Genomic DNA, 8528 nt, shown 5'->3' on the forward strand with positions numbered 1-8528 from the left:
GTCACAGATCCCAATTTGCAGCAAACCCTAGAAATGAAGAGAAGAAGAAGAGTGTACTCGTACAAAGAAAGAACACAATCACGAGCAGCAACGACGCCGAAACACGTAGAGAAGAAAACCGGCGAATGATATTATATCAATTTGGAGAAGCGGAAGAAATCAGAAGGATCGAACAGAGTAGCGTTAGCTGATCCGGCGATTGATACCATGTTAATATGTATGCAGATATATCAGAGAGAGAATTATCAAGAACTTAGTGAGAGAAAGTAAGCAGAGAGAGAGAGATGAATATCTGTATTATATATTTCTTACTCATGAAGTCATTACATTTAGACTTATATAGCAGCTCAAATACATGTAACTAACTAACTAACTAAATGCACAATCTATTGACAAGTGTCATAATCCCACACACATATATATCCTAACATTACAGGACACGACCCGTTAAGATATTTGATATGACACGAATACGGAAACATGACACGAATGCCAGGTCTAATTCAAACCCATCAACTTCCCCCCGCGAAAGTTCACGTTCTTGCGTACAATTTCCAAACTCACCTGGTGCATTGCATTCAAGCGCACTTCCTTGTTGGATTTTGGTTTTGCCGAGCTTCTCTCTCTCTTTCTCTCTCTAGATTCGGTGAGTAGGGAACTGTTTGAGCTTAATATGTTGATTTTAATGGCGGTGGTGTGTGCTGCCTGAGCTCTTTGTTTGCTTCAAAACCCTCAATTCCTTCCCTTTTTCGCTTCTGGGTTTTTGTTTTCTGCATCAGTTTTGCCTCAAATTTTTACATTTACCAGAAAAACGAACATGCAACTCACCTGGGTTCTTAATTTTTGATGGTATCTTTTTTGTTCCCAAAGATTGTGTTTTTGACTTATGAACTAAAGATGAAATTTGAAATGTTTTATCTGATTGATGATTATAAATATAAAACTTGAATTTTTGTTTTGTTTTATCCCATTGAATGTGAAATGTGTTAATCTGTTGTTCTGATCATGTATGTATGCCAATGCCATGGTGTTTTATGTTGTGAGACAGTAGTTGGGCAGGCAGTCATCAACCATGACGATGACACCGCGGATTTCGATCAATGATGGGAACCTGGTGGTTCATGGAAGGAACATTTTGACTGGAGTTCCAGACAACATCGTAGTCACACCAGGAAAGGGTGTCGGGCTTGTTGCCGGTGCTTTCATTGGCGCCACGGTCTCCCACAGCAAAAGCCTCCATATCTTCCCTATTGTGGTTTTAGAGTAAGTTCATTCTTTATGTTACTATGTTAAAGTTTAGATATTGTGAATTTAGCTGTACATGGAGAGTGAGTAAGTTTGCAATGATTTTTGTTATATGCTTTGAGTGTTAATTTTTTCGAAAATGGTAGTAATTAGTATTGTTGTTATGATCGATAGGGGTCTCCATTTCATGTGCTGTTTTCGATTCAAGTTGTGGTGGATGACTCAGAGGATGGGGACATCTGGGAAGGATGTACCATTGGAGACCCAATTCATGCTTGTCGAGAGCAAAGGTGGTGGTGAAGGAGATGAAGAAGAGGATTCTTCTCCTACTATCTACACCGTCTTCCTGCCTCTACTTGAGGGCCTGTTCCGCTCTGTTCTGCAAGGCAATGAGAGAAACGAAGTGGAGATTTACCTCGAGAGTGGTGGGTAGATTATGGCCGTGAAAAAGCAAGTATTTGGTGTAGGCTATGTGCACCTTCCCTGCCTGTCATTCCATTATTTAAGGCCATGTCTTCCCGTTAATCAGTACCCTCTTGCCGCCAATTATGAAGGAGACGAACATTCTGAAAGTGTGGGGTGGAGTGGAGCTGTCATTACTGCAAATACTCGGGCTGGAGAAACTACCGCAATGAATACCAATCAAATGGATCAAATAAATTAGTGTTTAAGCATTTGTGGAAAGAAAAAGAAAAAACAGAGATCGAATTCCGAGAGAACCAAAAACAACTCCTTTTTTGTTGTGTGTGTTTGATTTTGTAGGAGATTCTGCTGTTCAGACCAATCAAGGCCAGTGCCTCGTTTACATGCATGCTGGAACCAATCCATTTGAAGTCATCACCCAAGCTGTAAGGTAAGTCCTTAATTTTTATTTTTAATGACTTTCTTGTATTCATTCTAAATCTGCGATTAAATATCTAGTTTTGTTTGCTAATACGATTATGCTAATGCTAGAAAAGGTAAATATTTTGGTCTTGATTAGCATAATGTCTTTGCTTTTAATTTTTGTACATGACTCCTTGTTTTTCAATTTCATTAAACAGGGAAGTGGAAAACACATGAAAACTTTTGTTCATCGTGAGAAGAAAAAGGTAAGGTGAGCACGTGTATTGTTTTCTTCTGTAATTGGTGTTCTGCAATTGGATGACGTATCACATTTTTTCTTGAATGAATCTAATTGTCCATCTTTTCGTTGCGTGTAGTTGCCTTCTTTTCTCCACTGGTTTGGAGCAAGGCCTTTTACACTGATGTCACAGCTGAGGGTGTGGAGCAAGGCCTTGAAAGGTTATAAGACATGATATCATCTTTAACTTGCTCTTTACTATAACTTGAATCGAGCGTCAGATTTATTAAATCACTATTTTTTGTTTTGTAATGATTGCAGCTTAACCAAGGGAGGGACGCCTCCACGGTTTCTAATCATTGATGACGGTTGGCAACAGATTGAAAAGAAAGACAAGGATTCTAATGTTGTTGTACAAGAAGGAGCACAGTAGCGCCTCTAACTTATTTCTCAATGTTAATTGATTACGCTTTTATTATTTTTCATAGGTTCTCTTTCCATGTGCTGCGTGCATGATTGGCATAGGATGCGTTAGGATCTTCTTTTGTCGTCTTCTTACACGCAATTATTCGTTCTTTTTGTTGGTTCCAGAAATTGCTGCTTGGTATATCTAAATAAAGGAGTTGGTTATTTAATGCGCGAGTATGTTAATTGCAGGTTTGCAAGTAGGTTGACAGGAATCAAGGAGAACGAAAAATTCCAAAAGAATGACCACAACAGTGAGCAAGTCTCTGGCCTGAAACACGTTGTGGATGTAGCCAAGCAACATCACAATGTGAAGTAAGTAGTCCTAGTTGATCAGTTACTTTCTTGGACTAGCAACGAATACTCCCAAACTGCCAGATGTTCTTTTTAAACTTTTTAAGATATTTTTTTTCTTAAGTTTAGGATGTAGTAAAGTAATTCTAGGATCTAAGAATCCATTATTTTTTGTTGTTGAAAATGGTAGGTGGCATTAGAGATGACGTGGAGAATCATATTTGTTACGATCTTAAGAATTATAACATGAAATTAATCACCGATATCTGTGATGGTGAAGAGTGAATGATCTGAATAAAGTTTCAATTGGCTCATGGGGCTTGCTTTGTAACTTTTGAATAAAATCTAACTATTTCAACAGCAAACAATAATTTTTTGTCGAATTTATTAATATGCTAGACTCTGCTCTGCTTGACGTTTTCTGATGGTTCACCAATATTAAATTTTATTTTGTTTTATTTTATTTAAGAATTAAGAGTTTCGTAGGAAGTAGTATTGTTACTCTTAGTCAAATTTATGTTTTCTGCTGGCACAGATTTCTGTTTGTATGGCATGCCCTAGCTGGTTACTGGGGTGGAGTGAAACAAGCGGCTACTGGCATGGAACACTATGACACTGCTTTGGCATACCCAGTGATGTGCCCTGGTGTAGAGGCAACCAACCAGACATAGTTATGGACAGCTTATCCGTTCATGGTCTTGGTCTGGTACATCCGAAGAAAGTTTTCAATTTCTACAATGAACTTCATTCCTACTTGGCTTCTTGTGGAGTTGATGGAGTTAAGGTTGATGTTCAGAACATCATTGAGACTCTAGGGGCTGGTCATGGTGGTAGAGTTTCTCTAACCCGCAGCCACCACCAGGCACTTGAAGCTTCAGTTGCTCGAAACTTTCCTGACAATGGATGCATTGCTTGCATGTGTCACAACACTGATGGGCTCTACAGTTCCAAGCAGACTGCTGTTGTCAGAGCTTCTGATGACTTCTACCCCTGTGATCCTGCTTCACACACGATTCATATATCTTCTGTTGCTTATAACACTCTTTTCCTTGGGGAATTCATGCACCCTGACTGGGATATGTTTCTTGTAAGTAAAACGATTACGCATCTTCTATCTCAATTTTTTAGTTCTTTTTGCCTTGGTACTGTTTGATTTATTTTTTTCTCCTTTTATGGATGATGATGTATGGAAACCTAGTGAAGACCATTTCCTCGAATTACCTGAAACTAGTCTGTATGTATTGCTCTTTAAATTTACAGTGAAAATATAATTGTAAAATATGGTTTACTGATGCATAATTGTCTATTCTATTTGGTGGAGGCATGAAACGTCAATATGTCTGTTTGCTGAAGATTTACAATTCAATTTGTCTGATTATCTGCAATCATTTTGTGTTTGACATTCAGTGTCATTTAGTTGGAATAAAAGTTAATTTTGTATATCACGACATTGATGAAACAATCTTTACTTTGCAGAGTGTACATCCAGCGGCAGAGTATCACGGTGCAGCTCGTGCTGTTGGCGGATGTGCAATCTATGTCAGGTATGCACTAAACAAATTTATTTTATTTGTCACTTCAGGAAAGTAGGAGTTCTAATGCATAATTTGGTATTTCTCTAAACAGTGACAAACCAGGCAATCACAATTTTGACCTTCTGAGGAAGCTGGTCCTCCCTAATGGATCTGTCCTCCGTGCCAAGTTACCTGGCAGGCCTACCCGTGATTGTCTCTTTGCTGATCCAGCAAGAGACAGGACCAGGTTCGTTCTGTTTCCTCTCTAAATTTCCCAAGTTATGTGGTTATCAAAATTTAGACCTCTGAGTAAAGCTTATGTGAATAAATCTCTTTGCAGCTTGCTCAAAATATGGAATGTCAACAATTGCTCTGGTGTGATTGGTGTGTTTAACTGTCAAGGTGCCGGCTGGTGCAAGCTTGAAAAGAAGACACGCATTCATGATAACTCTCCGGGTACCCTCAGCGGTTCTGTTTGTGCCACTGATGTTGATGCCATTGCTCAAGTTGCTGGAGCTGATTGGAATGGAGAAACAGTTGTTTATGCTCATAAGTCAGGTACCACTACTGCCTGACATAAGCGAGTTCGACAGGACACTTTACCTAGCTGTCACGAATTTTAACATTATTCTCATAGTATTTCCGGTCTTCAGCTTTCTAACGATGTGAACCATTATTGACTGTCAGGAGAGGTTCTTCGGTTGCCAAAAGGTGCTTCAATGCCTGTGACGCTCAAAGTTCTTGAATATGAGGTTTTCCATTTCTGTCCTCTCAAGGTTGGTCTTGCTATCACTGACATCTATCCGACTGAAGTTTAATTATTGCAAATGATTTACTAATTGATATGGTTTTCTATGTTGCAGAAAAGAAAATTACATCCGACGTCTCATTTGCACCAATAGGCCTACTTGACATGTTCAATTCAAGCGCTGCTGTGGAGCAGGTTGACATCCATCTGGCTTCTGATAAGAACCAATCTCCCACTGCGACAATTGGTCTCAAAATCCGAGGATGTGGAAGGTTTGGAGCTTACTCTTCCCAGCGTCCGCTGAAGTGCACTGTTGACAATGCTGAGACCGACTTCGAATATGACTCTGCATCTGGATTAATGACGATTGCCATCCCGGTCCCAGAAAAAGAGATGTACAGATGGTCAGTAGAGATTCAAATGTAACTAGCCTGATCTGATATGAAGAGTTTAGGTATTAGGACATTGTCTTGCTTCTGAAGGTATGAAGTATCTGGTTAGCAAGATGGAGGGAGAGACTCAAATGCCTAGGAAATAACTAAAGCAGCCAATAATGTTGTAGTATTCCAGTTTCATTAGTTATGTTGCAAGAAAGAGTGGCCAATGTTGTAGTGTTCTGGTTTTCTCTGTAACAAAAGTGCCTATCTTATCTATTTTTCATCGCCTTTCCTTTTCTATTTTAAGATCAATCGATTGCAAGCAGCTTGCAGTTGGATAAGCATTCATCTTTGCACTCGAGGTTTCAGAAATCAATTCATCATTCTCCGAATCACTTCAGACGTGTAAGGTTCTTTAATTCCATGTGGTATTTCATATTTGTAGTCCTAACAAATCCCTTTACGTGTGGATTCATTTAAGCCTAATATCTAACACAATGGGTAACGTAAGGGCACGTGAACCGTTGGACTCGATACATGGTTCATGTGTGGGGTCATTTAACACGTGGGCTGTTGCGTTAAACACATGGCTATTTGTCCGGCTCAACACATGGTACACGTGTGAGTTCATTTATGCCTAACACTTGAATAAAAGCACGTGGGCCGTTAAAGACATGGCTAACAGGGCCGGCCATGAAATTTTATGCACCCTACATCCTTGTTCTCTACGGATCCGCCTACTAATTTCTTGGAGATATTGCAATGTGTGCCGTATAGAGTAGGGGATATGGATAATAATTTGTTGACTGCCACAGCGACTGATGTGGAGATTGAAACTGCTATCTTTCAGATGGATCCAACGAAGTCACCGGGTCCGGATGGATTTAATGCGGGATTTTTCCATCATCATTGGGAGATGGTACGAGGTGTGGTTATTGGTATGGTAAAATCTTTTTTTTGTTCGAAAAAAATGTTAAAAGAGTTGAACCATACTAATATTGTGCTTATTCCTAAAGTGGATAATCCCATGAAAATGTCCCAATTTCGACCGATTTCGCTTTGTAATGTGGTCTATAAAATTATTTCTAAAGTTCTCACGAATAGATTGAAGAGAGTTCTTCCCAAAGTGATTAGTCAGAATCAATCGGTTTTTGTGGCGGGAAGGCAAATTTTTGATAATATTTTAGTGGTGCATGAACTCCTACATTCTATGCAACATGGGAATGAGGATGGGGTTAATTTTATGGCAATGAAATTGGATATGGCAAAAGCTTATGATCGGGTTGAATGGTCTTTCTTGAATGCTATGATGCATAACTTGGGTTTCGCCGATATTTTTTGTCACTGGGTGATGGAGTGTGTGCAAACGGTATCCTACAATGTTGTGATTAATGGTGAGACAACGAATTATATCATGCCCAGTAGGGGAATAAGGCAAGGGGACCCGTTATCACCTTTCCTCTTCCTTATTTGTGCGGACGGTTTTTCATCATTAATCCATAATGAAGAGAGGGTTGGGTGCATTCGGGGTATGTTTGTTACTGCTTCTGCTAAGCCTATTTCCCATGTCTTTTTTATGGATGATTCAGTTTTATTTTGTCGTGCTTTGGAGAGTGAGGCTCAAAATGTTAGGCCTCTGCTCCAGCGGTATGCGGAAAGGTCTGGTCAATTTATTAATTTGGATAAAAGCTCGGTGCATTTTAGTGTGGGGTGTTTAAAAGGGGTTGAAGGCTCATTTATCCCAGGTCTTGGGGATCGGACATCAAGAGGGATTTGGGAAGTATTTGGGTATTCAATCGGATTTTAGGGCCTCGAAGAGAAAGGTGTTCGAAGAAGTACAGAATAGATTGGATGAGAGGATTAATAGGTGGGCGGAGCAATTTTGGTCGGTTGCAGGAAAGGAGGTTTTGATTAAAAGTGTCGCAGCTGCCTTTCCTATTTATACTATTTCATGTTTCCAATTGCCAATCCAATTGGCTAAGGAGATCGAACAAGTTATAGCTCGGTTTTGGTGGCGGGATCAGAAGACAAAGAAGGGCATTCATTGGGTTGCTTGGAATAAAGTTGCAAAAACAAAGGCTTCTGGAGAGCTCGGCTTTAAAGAGATTATTGATTTTAATTTAGCTTTGTTGGCTAAGGTGGGGTGGCGTCTCTTCTGTAATTTGAACTTATTGTTGGCTAAAGTCCTTCATGTGAAATATTACCTTTCTTCGACATTTATAGACGCACCAGTGGGCAGGAGTACTTCCTGGTGTTGGAAGGGCATATTGCAAGGAAGGAAAATATTGAAGGTTGGGTTATGATGGCGGGTTGGTGATGGAAAGGTGTGTTCAGATTACAAAGAATCCTTGGTTGCCTATACCGCGAACGTTTCAACCTATTTCACAACATGTGGAGATGCTTGGTATGGTTGCTAATTTGATGGCTCATGGGGGCAAATGGAAGCGTGAGATTATTGAACTGTGCCTTAATGAGGAGGAAGCCCGTACTATCTTAAGCATACCGCTTAGTCAGTTTGGATGTTCGGATCGTATGATGTGGCATTACACTCGACATGGGATTCATTCAGTGAAAACTGGGTATATAGTGGCTCAAGAAATGAGTCGGAATGGGGAGCTTGGAAGGAAAGGAGTGGGTCAAGCTAGTACGGCTGAAAGTATGGATATGGTATGGTAAGATATATGGAGGTTGAAGGTCCAGCCTAAGTTGTGTCATTTTGTTTAGAAGGCGTGTTGAAACATCCTTGTTGTGCGTACAAATCTGCAGCGTAGGGGGATTCGTCTGGAGGCTAGTTGTCGGCTATGCAAAGGTGAAGAGGAAAC

The 8528-nt window shown here is 40.0% G+C and overlaps 1 pseudogene; it reads left to right on the forward strand.

Annotated features, from left to right (window-relative positions):
* The first annotated feature begins 657 nt into the window (after window positions 1–657).
* LOC126592924 (probable galactinol--sucrose galactosyltransferase 2) lies at window positions 658–6000 on the forward strand (annotated as a pseudogene).
* Window positions 6001–8528: the final 2528 nt, after the last annotated feature.

This window comes from Malus sylvestris, chromosome 12, assembly GCF_916048215.2.
Source record: "Malus sylvestris chromosome 12, drMalSylv7.2, whole genome shotgun sequence".
Classification (NCBI taxonomy): domain Eukaryota; kingdom Viridiplantae; phylum Streptophyta; class Magnoliopsida; order Rosales; family Rosaceae; genus Malus; species Malus sylvestris.